At 49.3% G+C, this 17,563-nt stretch overlaps 1 protein-coding gene across 1 annotated transcript in view; it reads left to right on the top strand.

Moving 5' to 3' along the window:
- Positions 1-17,563, top strand: part of CPD (carboxypeptidase D) — an 839,931-nt gene that overhangs the window by 223,547 nt on the left and 598,821 nt on the right. The window lies entirely within an intron of this gene.

Below are 17,563 nucleotides of genomic sequence, written 5' to 3'. Positions count from 1 at the left end.
CTTCATCATCTGTGATCTCCTCTTGGTTACTGTTTTTCTTTCCACAGGTGACGACATTAATCCTGTAGATTCTTCGTAAAAGAGACCAAACGTGAATGTAGGTTGTATCGTTCCACATACTAAGTTTAATCTTATTTGGTTTGCGCACACACATTTGCAGTAGCACTACCATAAAGGTCCTGAGGAAGGCCACGATCGAAGTTCGATCACCATGGCTGAAACATGCAGACCCTCGATTTAGACCAGTGCGCTCAACTATTTTTTCAGATCGCGCTTACACTGTTTAACAATTGACACCAAGTGTTAACCATTACAATTTCTTTTTTGCTTGGTAGCCAATTTTAAAATCACTTCACAACACTATCTTTCGCACTGCAAACACCCACCTTTAAAGCAAAATATTTTGCATGCTTCACAGATCTTAGGAGATCAGACCAACTGACCTAATTTAAAAATATCTTTGAGCTCCTCCCTCACAGTGAGGGGGTTGCAGCCCTTTGTTGCACTAGGTTTTGCAACCAAGAGGCGATCCCAGATGATGAAGCATGCCACCTTGTTGGGTGATGGGGTTCCGTCCTCTTAAATAGGACTCCTTCCTTGATGATATAAGATTACTTGCTTGTACTGACTGTGCTTTTGACTTCCCCTTTTGAGAATGTGCAAGACCCGCTGATTTTTTTAGGTTTTTCAGGTTAACTACTGACAGTGTAAGTTATCGTTTCATCAGGTGTTACTGATGACGATATTTGCAAAAATGTGGCATGCTAGACGCAGTTTTCCCAAAGTAACAGAGCATTGCAAGCATTTATCTTACATTTAGGATCTCTCCTTTCCCCAAACAGTGTTTCATGGCTCTGCACTGCTTAACGCCATAAGTAAAATAATAATTTAAAATGCCATATATCTGCATATTTTGGAACTACTTTAGTATCAACTATTGAACGGCAGCGTTTAATTGTTTGGCAAGCCAGCCAAGGGTTAATGTGCATCCTGTGTAGATCCCAACTTGCTGCATGGGCTCTCAGGGCTGTGCCCATCACTGTCCAAAACAAGCACTGGCAAAGCTGATTGGTTTGAGAGCTGTTGGCTTTGGCAATGTGTTTTAGCCATGGTATACACCAGTGTGGTTACTTTTCAGCATGGCTTAAATTTATTGGAATGGGGTGCAGTGGGGGAGAGTGGACTGGAGTGGGGGAGAGTGGACTGGAGTGGGGGAGAGTGGACTGGAGTGGGGGAGAGTGGACTGGAGTGGGGGAGAGTGGACTGGAGTGGGGGAGAGTGGACTGGAGTGGGGGAGAGTGGACTGGAGTGGGGGAGAGTGGACTGGAGTGGGGGAGAGTGGACTGGAGTGGGGGAGAGTGGACTGGAGTGGGGGAGAGTGGACTGGAGTGGACGAGAGTGGACGGGAGTGGACGGGAGTGGACGGGAGTGGACGGGAGTGGACGAGAGTGGACGGGAGTGGACGAGAGTGGACGAGAGTGGACGAGAGTGGACTGGGGTGGACGAGAGTGGGGTGGGGTAGATTGGACTGGGGTGGGGTAGATTGGACTGGGGTGGGGTAGATTGGACTGGGGTGGGGTAGATTGGACTGGGGGACTGGAGTGGGGTGGGGTAGATTGGACTGGGGTGGGGTAGATTGGACTGGGGGACTGGAGTGGGGTGGGGTAGATTGGACTGGGGTGGGGTAGATTGGACTGGGGTGGGGTAGATTGGACTGGGGTGGGGTAGATTGGACTGGGGTGGGGTAGATTGGACTGGGGGACTGGATTGGGGGTGGGGTAGATTGGACTGGGATGGGGTAGATTGGACTGGGGGACTGGAGCGGGGTGGGGTAGATTGGACTGGAGCGGGGTGGGGTAGATTGGACTGGGGTGGGGTAGATTGGACTGGGGTGGGGTAGATTGGACTGGGGTGGACTGGACTGGAGTGGGGTGGGGTAGATTGGACTGGGGTGGACTGGAGTGGGGTGGGGTAGATTGGACTGGGGTGGACTGGGGTAGATTGGACTGGGGTGGACTGGAGTGGGGTGGGGTAGATTGGACTGGACCTGACTGGAGTGGGGTAGGTTGGACTGGACCTGACTGGAGTGGGGTAGATTGGACTGGACCGGAGTGGGGTGGGGTAGATTGGACTGGGGTGGGGCAGGATAAGACTGGGGTGGGGCGGGGCAGATTGGATTGGGGCGGATTGGGGCGGGGCGGATTGGGGCGGGCGGATTGGATTGGGGCGGATTGGATTGGGGCGGGGCGGATTGGATTGGATTGGGGCGGATTGGATTGGATTGGGGCGGATTGGATTGGATTGGATTGGGGCGGGGCGGATTGGATTGGGGCGGGGCGGATTGGATTGGGGCGGGGCGGATTGGATTGGGGTGGGGCGGATTGGGGTGGGGCGGATTGGGGTGGGGCGGATTGGGGCGGGGCGGATTGGATTGGGGCGGATTGGATTGGATTGGGGCGGGCGGATTGGATTGGGGCGGGCGGATTGGATTGGATTGGGGCGGGCGGATTGGATTGGATTGGGGCGGGCGGATTGGATTGGATTGGGGCGGGCGGATTGGATTGGGGCGGGCGGATTGGATTGGGGCGGGCGGATTGGATTGGGGCGGGGCGGATTGGATTGGATTGGATTGGGGCGGATTGGGGCGGATTGGATTGGGGCGGATTGGATTGGGGCGGATTGGATTGGGGCGGATTGGATTGGGGCGGATTGGATTGGGGCGGATTGGATTGGATTGGGGTGGGGTGGGGCGGGGCGGGGCGGATTGGATTGGATTGGGGCGGGGCAGATTGGATTGGGGCGGGGCGGATTGGATTGGATTGGGGTGGATTGGATTGGGGCGGGGCGGATTGGATTGGATTGGGGCGGGTTGGATTGGGGTGGGGCGGGGCGGATTGGATTGGATTGGGGCGTGGCGGATTGGATTGGGGCGGGGCGGATTGGATTGGGGCGGGGCGGATTGGATTGGATTGGGGCGGATTGGATTGGATTGGGGCGGATTGGATTGGATTGGGCGGATTGGATTGGGGCGGGCGGATTGGATTGGGGCGGGCGGATTGGATTGGGGTGGTGCGGATTGGATTGGATTGGGGTGGTGCGGATTGGATTGGATTGGGGTGGTGCGGATTGGATTGGATTGGGGCGGTGCGGATTGGATTGGGGCGGATTGGATTGGATTGGGGCGGATTGGATTGGATTGGGGCGGATTGGATTGGATTGGGGCGGATTGGATTGGGGCGGATTGGATTGGATTGGGGCGGATTGGATTGGATTGGGGCGGATTGGATTGGTGCGGATTGGATTGGTGCGGATTGGATTGGGGTGGATTGGATTGGATTGGATTGGATTGGGGTGGGGTGGGGCGTATTGGATTGGATTGAATTGGGGTGGGGCGGATTGGATTGGATTGGATTGAATTGGGGTGGGGCGGATTGGATTGGATTGGATTGGATTGGGGTGGGGTGGGGCGTATTGGATTGGATTGAATTGGGGTGGGGCGGATTGGATTGGATTGAATTGAATTGGGGTGGGGCGGATTGGGGTGGATTGGGGTGGGGTGGGGTGGGGCGGATTGGATTGGATTGGGGTGGGGCGGATTGGGGTGGATTGGGGTGGGGTGGGGTGGGGCGGATTGGATTGGGGTGGGGTGGGGTGGGGCGTATTGGGGTGGATTGGATTGGGGTGGGGTGGGGCGGATTGGGGTGGATTGGGGTGGGATGGGGTGGGGCGGATTGGGGTGGATTGGTTTGGGGTGGGGCTGTTTGGATTGGGGTGGGGCTGTTTGGATTGGGCTGGATTGGATTGGATTGGGCTGGATTGGATTGGATTGGGGTGGACTGTGAGGCTCAAGAATTTATTTCCTCTTACTACACCGTAAGGCAACCTCCCTCTTGGTCTCGGATGGGACTACGTGGCATCTCTAAGCATATTATGTACTTTGTGTATGTCCTCTGAGTGGTTCTATAAAACCTAATATATAGAAAATGTTTCTTCTAATAGGATTTTTTTTTATACTTGTAAATCATTTGAAAAATGGTATTCAAGAAATCTCGCACCTATGCAGATATATTCCATTTCGCTGTTAATATATATCTTCAAAAGACCACTTCCTTTAAAATCAGTCGACCAGGCCACAGCGGGGAATAATGCGGGAGACTCTTTATTCACTGGTTACAGTTTTGCATAATGCATTTCGGCATGTCTGCCTTCATCAGATGCTGCTGTTACCCCGTTGTCACCTGCGTGTTCTTGACATGAAGACCAGACTGAAAAAGAGAGGCTACTCTGTTAACATTTTAAATCAAGCTATAGCAAAAGCTAATTTGCAAACTAGAGAGACTACTAATTCCAACTTCTGCTGATGTTGAAGTTTCTGAAAATAATGGGATAGTGACAATCCCTCGGGTAATCTTTAGTGTCCTAGACTAGTCACCACGTTCAGCAATGAGGAGAACAAGATTAGAACTATCATCAAGAAAAATTGGCCCATAATCTTCACGGATATAGTTATTGGGTCAAAACTGCCTAGTTACTCTCCAATCACTTTCAGAAGGGCTAAAAGTATGGGATCACTTTTAGATAAATCCATTCCTGAAGGGAGTCTGAACTCTGTGGTTACAGCCTGCACGTGGTTTTTACAAATGCTCTACGGCAGGGCTTGTAAATTTGGAGAAAATAAAACTCATTATCAAACTCCATTTAGCTCTCTGGAAATTGCTATAGCTGGTAACTTCAACTGGTGAACTGATCATGCTGTGTATGTCTTGACATGCACCTGTGGCTTGAATTACATTGGAAGTACCAAGCTACAGGTGCATGTCAGGATTTTGCAGCATCTCAGGGCTATTTTGCACAACGATCAAGCATATCCAGTTGCACGCCATTTCAAGAGATTTCACGACAACGATTTGGCATGTTTAAAATAATATGTGATAGGGGCAATTCCAAACTCACGAAAAGGTGGAAACAGTGAACGTAAACTAAGGCAACTTGAAACCACCATGATTTTGGAGTTAGATAGTAAATGGCCCAACGGTCTGAACAATTCAGAGGATATGTATAATTTTTTATGAACATCATCTCCCCGTTTTTAACATGGCATTTTCAGACTATGGTGTCCAATATTTTATATTGTCGTGATCTCTATTCTCTGTTTATTCTGGTATTTTAGCATTTTTGTAGTCTTGTATAGTTTATCTATGCACATTTGTATTTTTGTACTTTTGTAAGTTTTGTATTTTTATATTCTATTTATTAGCAACTTTGCACTTAGCATTTTTGCACATGGATCAGAATATGAAAATAATCTTGTGCAGTTTTTGTATTGTAAGGTTCGCCTAACAGATTTACTGGTATTTTCCAGTTAGGATATTTTGAAAGGCTCTCATTCTAACTGCTGAGTTACTATCAGCTTTTCCTCTTCGTATCCAGTAAAGTAGAGGAATACGAGTAATTTTTTGAAAACATAGAGAATTAACTATTTCCTATGTTTTCTCCACTATTTTTCACTGCCTCCCTTTATCCATTTTTTTAGAGTTCTCTGCACTTTAACTGTGATGACGATATTGTTATTTAAATGATTTTTAACATCTAGTCAGATGTTATACCTGATGCTAATGTTATTTATAGACATATATAATATTCATCACACAATTAGCTTTTTATCGCACTTTTTGCACAATTCTTCCTATTTTGCACTTCTTTGCACAGTTTTGCACATTGACAATTCCTTGCTGTTAACCTAAGTACGATATTTTGTATCATATGCCCACAAGTAGTTTGCTAACCAGTTCTACTATCCATGATTTGTTATGACATTAATTGATTGTCTCTGATGTAACGATACATACATCTATATGTATAGTGATTTTTAGGATTTATCCTTTGATTTAATGAAATAATTTATTGTATTTATACAGTTATATAGTTTTATAATTTGCATTCATGCTTTTAAATGTTTGCCAATACTGCTGAAATCTTTTTTTATATCGAACTGAAATAGCATGCTATATCATTTTGCCTTGATAGTGGTATTTCTTGTGTCTAGTGATCGCGTGATTGGCACTGAGATGATTGGTGTGGGGTGGTACCTCTTTAAATACTCCAACGTGACGTTTTTTTTCTGTGTTCTCCGCCTCTGAACAAGGGCTCTCGAGCCCAAAACGCGACTTTGCTGAAATCCAAAATAAAAAAATCTTCACTTACCTGATCCTGTGGTCTGTCTTCCTGATTCGCAGCTCTACGGGATCGGAGGTAGCTGTGGAGCTGTTTTTTATATATATATATATATCATGTGATCAAGACTTTTGGTAGCCGAAACGCGTCATGGCAGACTGGTGTTGGGCAAAATAAACATCTAAACACCAAATAACGGGTCTCGTTTCTTCCTGTATGCTCAGCTGGGCATGCTGTGAACAAGGACGACAACATATTGCATATATATATATATAATTTTGCACTTTGGTGGTCCCCACCAGTGCATTTTTAGGTTTTGACTAGCAAATGCATGCGTACAAAGTACGCATGCGCTAGGAAAAATCTTATGCTCTGTGTGTGGAGTCGGGTAACAGCCCCCTCCTCCCATTGGCTAGCTCCATAAATGGAGGCTAACCATTGGGATTTGGCTCTGTCTGTCAATCCCGGACCAGATTCGGGGGCGTTCCCGAGATTCTTTGGCTTTTGGCTACGTCAGCCGAAAGCCGGTTCTCGGGAACGCCCCTGAATCTGGTCCGGCATTGAAGGCACCCAGAAGAAGTCCAGGTGAGTGCTTGCTTTTTTTGTTTTTGCTTTTTACCGCTGCCTCGGCTCCCGTTCCCGCCCCCCTACCGCTGCCTCGCTCTCCGTGTCTCCCCGGCCCCGTTCCCGCCCCCTACCGCTGCCTCGGCTCCCGTTCCCGCCCCCCTACTGCTGCCTCGCTCTCCGCGTCTCCCCGGCCCCGCCCCCTACCGCTGCCTCGGCTCCCGTTCCCGCCCCCCTACCGCTGCCTCGCTCTCTGTCTCTCTGACCCCGTTCCCGCCCCCCTACCGAGCGTGTGTTCACGTACGAGTGCCTCCCTCAGAAGCGACCACTTGGCAGGAAAAGGTGAACTCTCGCAGCGCTCACATAAATATCCTTGCAAATAGGGGGCTCCTACTGTTTATAGCGTTGTTGTTCTCAGACGACCGTGTCCCTGCAAGTGCTCATACTTTTTACCTCGAGGAGCCGTCCCTCGGTGAGCGCAGCCTTCCTTCCACAGGCGACGGCATTGTTTGCATTCTTTAGAGTCGCCATCTGCACCAAGAGGTTTAAAATCAAAGTGCACGAAAGGAAACGTGTTCTCTAATGGAACATTCAGCGAGCGCTGTACCTTGTTAAATAATTGATAAAAGGAATGGCGTGGAGGGAAGCTTGACACTGTACGGTATCGCTCTCATGCGATGTTTTTGTGGGCGCCTCGCAGCAAGGAAGGGGTTGAACACGCTTTTCGCTCGGTCTAAGCACGGGCATGACGAGGGTGAAGTGCTCAGGGGAGCGGAGGTTCTTTGTCACATCGACCAGAGCATCTTTTTCAGACCGAACGGAGCTAAATCTGCTAGAGTGCGGTGTCAGCATCCGGGCATGATCACTCAGGCGCTGGGTTTGAAGGGGATGTATAAATCTTCCCTGGAAGGCTTGTGCAGTCAAACCCCAGAACAACACATTTTTGTCTGGCTGATTTACTTCCTTTAGGTCGAGAGCATAAACATCGTGATGTGGGGAGCGTGGCTCCCTCCCCAGCGTCATCACTGGAGCGTTGACAGGCTTCGATTCTCTGCTCGTCTGTGTTTCAAAATGACACCCTTCCTGTCCTGTCTGGCAGCTTTTATTTATCGCGTGTCCCACTTTTCCTATTGCACAGTCGATAAGCAGCAGGAAAAAGTGGCTTCTGGACAGAGCCCGAACAGTAGTTTAAGGCAGTGGTAGAAGTGGGGGGGGGGGGGGGATCGGTGGGCACGGCGTGCCCCTACTTCTAAAAAATTGTTCAGTCCGATCCCCTACTTCTTGCTTTCAAAAAAAGAGTACCGGTACGGCAAGAATAGTCCAACTTTAAAACTTTTTTCATTCGCTTCCAGGGGCTGCAGCAGCCCCTCCCTGAGCTCACACAGACCGAGGAGGCCCATTGTCATTCCGATTGAGGCTGATTACCTCTTTCGAATGACAATGCGCCGCCCTCTGCCTTTAGCATATCAAGTGGCCCTGAGAATAGAGTTGATGATTAGAGATGAGCTTTCCCCAAGCAGGGTACTGTGCGGAACTTGACACCAGTGGCTATCTTGTGACGATTTGTGAGTGTGTGTGTGGTTAGTGGATGGAGGCGGCAAACTCAACCCCGGAATCTAGCCCCTGGCGCTGTTAAGGTTCTACAGATAAGTGTGAATGCGTGGCTTGTTATCTTTACGATCTTTTTTTTTATTTAATGCATTTTTATGTAGCGCGGACTTTATACGAAGGTGATTGCAGAACAACTTCCTCAGCACCGATCAGCCTCCCCAAGTGAGCTCCGTCGATATCTTGCAGACAGGATGCTGTGGCACAATTGTATCAGCAACTCCTGGCACATACTTTTAGTAGGGGGCTCACATGTGCGAATTTAATTACGTGTTACCATAGTGACTACATATCAGCCACTATGTCTGTTTTCCTTCTCTCACTTCATGGTGCTGCTGCACGCTAACATTTATTCTAGTCAGGATTTAATTTCACCAGTGAAATGGGTTTCAAAACTTAGAAACAGATGCACTGGTGAAGTGCCACCGCGTGGTGCGCGCAGCCTGCTGTTTCCTTTAGAAACCTGCGGAGGTGCATTAGAAGAGGCAGGAGTGCAGCAAGGAATCTGTACACCATTATAAGAGAAGGGTTGGAATTGTCTGTATGACAGCAGAACGCCATGCAAACCTTTTTACTGTCTTTTTGTGCTTGGCTGAAAGTCAACATATGCAGGCCCTGGTGTGTTTAAAGTATTTGGCATTGCCCTGGCTGAAATGTTAAATGGCTGTGTGTGTGTTTTCAAATGACGTGATTTGAAAGTCTTTCTTCTCATCGCTTTGCAGAGCAAAAGAGCGAGAACTGCGTTAAACACATGAAGTGCAAAATAATGTTTATTTGTGAATAATTTGAAAGAGCTAGCAATGACACGTTTTGACCTGTCAAGAGTATTGTGCTGGTAGACCCATAAGACGTATCATAAAAGTACCCAGCACCAAGCTTTTTTAACTTTTTCTCTTTTGTTTAATAACTCTGTTCATTTTACGCTACACTATTGGTACCAGGCTTATCCTGTCCAGTCAACAATATACCATGCCTCCCTTCCTCTTTAGCTTATGCCTACTTATGTTTGCTCACTAATTGATAATTAGTGTCTTAATTTTACACCCCACCACTTTCAAACTTTACCAGCCAGCACTGCTTGACACCTTTGTCAATGTTGTACACAGAGTGAAGTGAGCTGGGTAGGAGCAGTGACCGGACAGAAGAGGCGACAGGAAAGGAGGTACTAGGGCAGGAGAGGTGACGGGGCAGGAGAGGTGACGGGGCAGGAGAGGTGACGGGGCAGGAGAGGTGACGGGGCAGGAGAGGTGACGGGGCAGGAGAGGTGACGGGGCAGGAGAGGTGACGGGGCAGGAGAGGTGACGGGGCAGGAGAGGTGACTGGGCAGGAGAGGTGACGGGGCAGGAGAGGTGACGGGGCAGGAGAGGTGACGGGCCATGAGCTAGAGCAGTAACCGGGTGTGAGTGGTGAAAGGACAGGAGTGGTGAAAGGACAGGAGCGGTGAAAGGACAGGAGCGGTGAAAGGGCAGGAGCGGTGAAAGGGCAGGAGCGGTGAAAGGGCAGGAGCGGTGAAAGGGCAGGAGCGGTGAAAGGGCAGGAGCGGTGAAAGGGCAGGAGCGGTGAAAGGGCAGGAGCGGTGAAAGGGCAGGAGCGGTGAAAGGGCAGGAGCGGTGAAAGGGCAGGAGCGGTGAAAGGGCAGGAGCGGTGAAAGGGGCAGGAGCGGTGAAAGGGGGCAGGAGCGGTGAAGGGGGCAGGAGCGGTGAAGGGGGCAGGAGCGGTGAAGGGGGCAGGAGCGGTGAAGGGGGCAGGAGCGGTGAAGGGGGCAGGAGCGGTGAAGGGGGCAGGAGCGGTGAAGGGGGCAGGAGCGGTGAAGGGGGCAGGAGCGGTGAAGGGGGCAGGAGCGGTGAAGGGGGCAGGAGCGGGGGCAGGGCAGGAGAGGTGACGGGGCAGGAGAGGTGACGGGGCAGGAGAGGTGACGGGGCAGGAGAGGTGACGGGGCAGGAGAGGTGACGGGGCAGGAGCTTTACATAAACCTGTATTCCCTATGAGTGTTTGCTTTTTCCTGAATTAAACCTCAAATAAACATATCCTTTCTTTTATTTAAATAACGTTATAAGCTGTAACGGGTCAGTAAAATGCTAAACGTACTAAAAATTGGTATGTTTTGCTATTTCTAGCCACACCCCTGACTCCGCCCACTGATTCAATCTTCGGTTATTCCCGCCCCCTGATTCTCCAACCACAGTTCCCCTACTTTTTTTTCCCCACTTCGACCACTGGTCCAAGGGCAGTCTGTTATTTATTAATGTCTCCAGAAAGATGGGGACAACACGCCAATGGTAGCAGTGTCTTTTTCGGGAGGTAGATAGCTTTTTTTCCATATCTCTCAGTGGGCGGGATCGGCAGAGCACGGTGTGACCCTACTTCTTTAATTAAATAGATTCCGTTCCCCTACTTTTTAGGTTTTGACTGGCGATGCGCACGTAGTGCACATGCGCCAAAAACCTTATGAGTTGTGTGTGGGGTCGGGTCTACGCCCCTTCCTCCCATTGGCTAGCTCCATAAATGGAGGCTAGCCATTGGAAGAAGGCTCTGTCCGTCAATCTCGGACCAGATTCGGGGGCGTTCCCGAGAATTTTTGGCTTTTGGCTACGTCAGCCGAAAGCCTGTTCTCGGGAACGCCCCCGAATCTGGTCCGGCATTGAAGGCACCCGGAAGAAGTCCAGGTGAGTGCTTGCTTTTTTTTTTTGCCGGTTCCCACCCCCTCTCCCGCTCTCCGTGTCTCCAGACCCCTTTCCTGCCCTCCTACCGCTGCCTCGCTCTCCGTGTCTCCCCGGCCCCGTTCCCGCCCCCCTACCACTGCCTCGGCTCCCGTTCCCGCCCCCCTACCGCTGCCTCGCTCTCCGTGTCTCCCCGGCCCCGTTCCCGCCCCCCTACCGCTGCCTCGGCTCCCGTTCCCGCCCCACTACCGCTGCCTCGCTCTCTGTGTCTCTGACCCCGTTCCTGCCCCCCTACCGCTGCCTCGGCTGCCGGAGTTGCAGGAGAGCCCCACTGGCTGAAAGAAAATGCTAGTTTTTATTCCGCTTAAAAAATTAAGGGTCACCTTGCATTCGAAGATGCGCGTATAGTAGAATTATATGCGGGAAACATCACTGGTCCGAAAAAGAAAGGTGTCCACAACATAGCTTCAGGTAGAGCAGAACTGCTGCTCGGGAGTGAGGTGATGGGTGCAGCGGGGGATGGGCAAGGCCAGGGGGACACGAGAAAGTGGGTGATAAAAAGCTTAAGACAGGAAAAATGGCACCGCATTTACATCTTTACAGTAAATGAGCTCGATTAGTTATTGCCCCCTGCAGGGATCTGTGCCGAACCTGCGAGCCACTGTTTGGATCACTGCAGGGATGACTTAGACTTTCATTCTCCGAATGTCAATAACACGTATAACGTAAAGGTTGGAAAGAACAGGGAAGGGACGGTTACCTCACCTGAGAAAGACTTTCTCCTGAAACCTTAGAAGAATCTCCACTATTAGAAATACCATTGTTATATTTTTAAAACTCTCATTTTTTCCAAACCACCCCTGCTGATATCCTTCCATTAGAAACTGTCAGGGTGTGGTTTTGGCTGCAGTGTGAATACATACATTATTCATTCACTCACTCCTTGGCCATGAAGTGTCGGCAGTGAGCAAAAGGTCAAACTACACGGACAATTAGCAGCAACCTTTAATTCTACAGTGTTCGATGGAAATTGCCGCAGCCTGTCCTCTCGCAGCCTGTCCTCTCGCAGCCTGTCCTCTCGCAGCCTGTCCTCTCGCAGCCTGTCCTCTCGCAGCCTGTCCTCTCGCAGCCTGTCCTCTCGCAGCCTGTCCTCTCGCAGCCTGTCCTCTCGCAGCCTGTCCTCTCGCAGCCTGCCCCCTCCCTGCCCTTTCCAGCCTGTCCTCTCCCTGCCCACTCCCAGCCTGCCCCCTCCCTGCCCTTTCCAGCCTGTCCTCTCCCTGCCCACTCCCAGCCTGCCCCCTCCCTGCCCTTTCCAGCCTGTCCACTTCCAGCCTGTCCACTTCCAGCCTGCCCTCTCCCAGCTTGTCCACTTCCAGCCTGCCCTCTCCCAACCTGCCCTCTCCCAGCCTGTCCCCTCCCAGCCTGTCCTCTCCCTGCCCTCTCCCAGCCTGTCCTAGCCTGTCCTCTCCCTGCCCTCTCCCAGCCTGTCCTCTCCCTGCCTGTTGTCGTGTCCTGGTGGCAGCAGGCAGCAGGCCAGAGCGTGCACTGCGTCCCCGAAGTAACCGCCCTAAAGCGAGCAAGAAGTACGCCCCCCTCCCACCAATCCCTGTTAGGTAGCGGAAACTGTCCAAACTGGGGTGCAGACAGCCCCTCTCACCTTTCGGCCTGGTACCACTGCACCAGCCGCACTACTTCCCTACTGACCGTTCTCCACTTCAGCCCCGTCTAAATTACAATTCCTGCTTGCGACCCTTTTGCCTGCTTGTGCTTGTTTTCGTGACCCTGTTGCCTGCTTGTGCCTCTGTGTGCCCCTGTTGCCTGCTTGTGCCTTCGTGTGCCCCTGTTGCCTGCTTGTGCCTCCGTGTGCCCCTGTTGCCTGCTTGTGCCTCAGTTTTCGTGCCCCTGTCGCCTGCTTGTGCCTCAGTTTTCGTGCCCCTGTCGCCTGCTTGTGCCTCAGTTTTCGTGCCCTTGTTGCCTGCTTGTGCCTCCGTGTGCCCCTGTTGCCTGCTTGTGCCCCTGTTGCCTGCTTGTGCCTCCGTGTGCCCCTGTTGCCTGCTTGTGCCTCCGTTTTCGTGCCCCTGTTGCCTGCTTGTGCCTCAGTTTTCGTGCCCCTGTTGCCTGCTTGTGCCTCCGTTTTCGTGCCCCTGTTGCCTGCTTGTGCCTCCGTTTTGTGCCCCTGTTGCCTGCTTGTGCCTCCGTTTTCGTGCCCCTGTTGCCTGCTTGTGCCTCAGTTTTCGTGCCCCTGTTGCCTGCTTGTGCTGTGTGGGTGTCTGTGGAAGGCTCTGTGTGGGTGTGTGGAGGGCTCTGGGTGGCTGTCTGTGTGGGGGGCTTTGTGTGGCTGTGTGTGTGGGGGGCTTTGTGTGGCTGTGTGTGTGGGGGGCTCTGTGTGGGTGTGTGTGTGTGTGGGCGGGCTCTGTGTGTGTTTGTGTGTGTCATTTGCGAGAGATAAAGCTAGTGGCATTGTAAATGACAAAGCCATTTATTTATGTTAAAAAAAAAACCTAACTAAAAATGTCAAGAGCAATGCCAATAGCCCTAACTTTAACAAAGGCAAAACCATTGCATTGTAAATGCTTGTTCTAATCATGTAAAAGCAAAGTACTGAGACTTCAGCACAAACAACAATCGACAAACTTCTTGTTCATGGTCTTTCCTTTTTAGGTTTCGCCTGGGCCGGAGCTCTAGCTCCGCCCAGGAGAACTCTTATGTTCCTACAGTGTGGGGCTTAGTCCCGCCTCTGCTTCCATTGCCTAGCTCCATAAAGGGAGGCTAGCCATTGGAAGCCGGATCTGTCCGTCAAGGCCGGACCAGATTCGTGATTTTTGCATCGTCATCGTGCAGTGGGCGGAGTTTCGTTTTTTTTTTTTCAGGTGTTTGTTTTCGTCACTCCATCCCGACCACGGCCGCCGGAAGAAGTCCAGGTGAGTGCCCGTTCCCGCCCCCCCTCGCGCTGCCGGTGTGCTGTTCCTGCCCCCCCCCTGTCCGTGTCCGCCCCCCCTCCCGCTGTCCGTCCCCCCTCCGACTGTCCGTGTGCCCGTAGGTGCTTGTTTTTATTTCATTTCGCCACCGCCAATGCTTGTTTCCAGAGCTGCCCACGCTGAAGCCCGGCCCTGCCCTTCCCACACGTTTTCCTTTAAGTACTCGCTTTTCCCTCCCCCCCCTGTCCGTGACCCCCACCCTCCCGCTGTCCGTGTCCGCCCCCCCCTCCCGCTGTCCGTCCCCCCTCCCGCTGTCCGTGTGCCGGTAGGTGCTTGTTATGCACTTCTGTTCCACTGACGTCCTAATGAGTCACGCGCGTCTCCTGGGGCGTCGCCGAGGGAGGAGGCCAAACTCAGGGTTACCTGTGATCATCAGATACGTATTTCCTTCTCTAATGGAGTTTTCCACGATAGGGAAAAGACCGAGGGAGTCCCCCGCTTGAGTGACGCACAGACAGGGTTCCTATTATGTAACAAGCAGCAAGAGCCCAGGAGTGCTTATATATTCCATGAAGACGGTACTAGCACGTGCCGTCGTTGCCACCGCTTCACAAAGACCGAGCTCGTACACGATGAAGCGAGCCTAAGATAGTTGTCTAGGCCATTGTAATGTAATATTTGGGTCTGTAAGTTGAAGTTCTGTGCTCAGGGGATACCACACATAGAGTGGGTGGAATAATAGCAGGATTTCCCAGAGCCCTCACACTGATTCGGCAAAGGGGCACGTGACTCTGGAGAAGTTGTTTACTGCTGGAAATAAAATACCACTAATCCCAGGGTGCTCAGCGATTGTTGAAAGCACCTGAGACTCAGCTCTTCAGCACATAGCTAATATTTCTTAGGACTACAGTATGTTGTTTGCACATGGCAGCTACTTCCTGACACATCTCATTCGATGAATAGGGAAGTTACAATGACGTGTGCAGTGCACCAAGACTATAAAACACAAAATATGGTAAAATAAAATATTTGTATTCCATCACTCATGTTCTAGTGATAAACAGCCCTGTCTCTAGCATGCACGGTGAAGTGCTGAGCATGCATGGTTTTCTAAAAGGAATTTTCTCCGGGTGCTTTTCTTTTACGCAGCAAAATTCGTGGGCCATAATTTAAAGCCACCGATGCATTGAAATTTAGTTCAAAGGGTTGACAAACATGAGGCTGTGGATGCTCTACAGTGGGACATAAGCACGTGTCAGCAGATGTTGCACGAATGTATAGGGGACTGTTAGTACTCCAGGCACAAACCGATATTCCAAGAGTCGAAGTAAAAATACAGATCTTTCACGTTTTGTGCATCATAGATAATGGTCTAGTCCGTGTGTGCATACGATATATGTGTTTCAAATGTAATCTGCGGTCAATGGAATATGTTATTTGAAGAAATTCAAAAAGTGAAAAACAATTCTCATTGAGAATACCTCTAACCCCCTGTTGCAAAGGCCAAGAAAATGACATTTGTCAGGTATAAGCTAATTATTTTGGGGGAGAGCTGTTGAGTGGTCTAGATTGTGAGACCCTCTGAACTTGGCTTGACTTTAACGTGTGATCTTGGACAACATGCATCATATTAGTGCGTTGACCCTACATCTACCGCATGCTGCGCCCTCATAGGAATGCAGAATGTGTTTTCATGTATCTATGCATATTACATATAGCGATTATAGAAGATGAGCTTAGTTATACATGTGTCTTCGGTTTAAATCTTTCCTTGGTATTTTTATAAATCAGTGCAGTTTTAGTTGTCTCTGCTCACTTTCTTTAACTCTCTTCGAAAGCAAATACCCCCCCCCCCCTCCCTTGAAGTTTCCGACACTTTAAATTAGTATTCTGTATGTGAAACTTTGTAAATGAAGGTAGAGGACAATTTAAAATGAAAGAAAAACTTGCCTCACCCCCACAATGATAAACTAGAGTGATACCTTTCCTCTTTCAATCCCATATACTCCTTCCAGTAAGAAGGCAGCTTAGTTTCGCCCCACATCCCAGACACTCGACAGAGGGTGGATGGTTGGGCAGTAAAGGTGTAGCCTAGAAGATGCTATAATAAATTCATTGCAGTACTCTTTTGTGACTTCTGTATTGTTGTGAGTTCGTGATTGTGTTAACAATGTATCTGCGATTTCATGTTCGCATATTGCAGTAATAATGCATTTATAAGCATTACTTTATTTTTAATATCTTGTGTTCTTTCCGTTGTATGTTTTAAATGCATGTAATTCTGATAGCTTGGGTTTAATTTGTTCACTTTATTGTTGGTTGTAGAGTCTCCTGCAAAAAAAACAGCTTCTTTTAAGTTTCAACTTAATGTTAATGTCTCCACGTTCTTTGTTTTCTGTTTCCTTTCTACTCGTTGCATACAAGGAATAAATGGAACATGCAGGGAAACATTGGTAACACGTTTATTCAGTGCTTTAAATGGGCCGGTACTCACAGTTACTTAGTATCGGCACTACGAACTAGAGTGGCACATACATTTTCATGCCTTGTGGATCCATGCATATGCACACTCACTCACATGCGCACATTAATACACACTCGTGAACGTTCATTCACACAATGATCATGCACACACACCCGTGCACATGCGCATACTCACATGCGCACACACACCTACAAACACACACACACCATCACTGAGGGACCTAATTGAATGTGAGCATTGCATGTCAGCAATACACACGTGCGCACACACACACACACACACACACACCTACAAAACACACACCATCACTCAGAGAGCTCCTAATTGTCTGCAAGCTCTTTAATGACTGCAACTTAAGGCAGGGTTTTTGGTCCTTTGATAAGAAGGAGGTTAGTTATTATTAATCATTTTTACTGTTTGCGAGAGATTAAGCTCTTGGCATTGTAAATGGCAATGCCATTTATTTATCTGTTTTCAAAACCAACACATAAATGAAAAATTTGTCATTTACAATGCCAATAGCTCTAACTTTTACAAAGGTGAAACCGTTGCATTGTAAATGCTTGTTTTTATTCTTTCTTCATTTGTTTCTTATCCACATAGCTGTTTTCTGTGGCTCCTTACTGTTTAAAAGACTGTTTGGCTAGCACGTGTTTCTTGCTCCACTGCGCTTCTTCAGGCTTCCAATTCTATATCAAAGAACGTCTTGGTCTCATGCCTGCCTCAAATTGTATACAGTTATTTCTGCAATTGTTAATCTCAAATTGTTGTTTGCCGAATCTTAATTTAATCCAAATGTTTTTTTCATCCCTGTAAATGCTGTTTATTAATGATCAGATTCCCCTTGGTATGGGATTTGAAATGGCCTGTCTGCCTCTGGTCAATCACAAGTCTCGAGTGGATATCTATATATATATTTGTTTTCTGGAATAATTTTCTGTTAAACCTTTGTGGCAATACCAAGTCGTTTTTGTTAAAATGTGGGTTGCACGATCTGCTGTGCCAGTTTGAGTAAGAAGATCAACAGGTTTATACTTAGTATATATAATAAGATTTTCTTTAATTTTGTCTCACATTTTTCACACCTACTCTCCATCCATGCCCTTCTGGAGTTTTCTTCTATAGTTATTAAATGAGTGGATCATGTAGCTGAC

This window comes from Lissotriton vulgaris, chromosome 2_1, assembly GCF_964263255.1.
Source record: "Lissotriton vulgaris chromosome 2_1, aLisVul1.2, whole genome shotgun sequence".
Lineage (NCBI taxonomy): Eukaryota > Metazoa > Chordata > Amphibia > Caudata > Salamandridae > Lissotriton > Lissotriton vulgaris.
The sequence above is the reverse complement of the archived record's forward strand: the minus strand, read 5'-3'. Positions and strand labels throughout refer to the sequence as shown.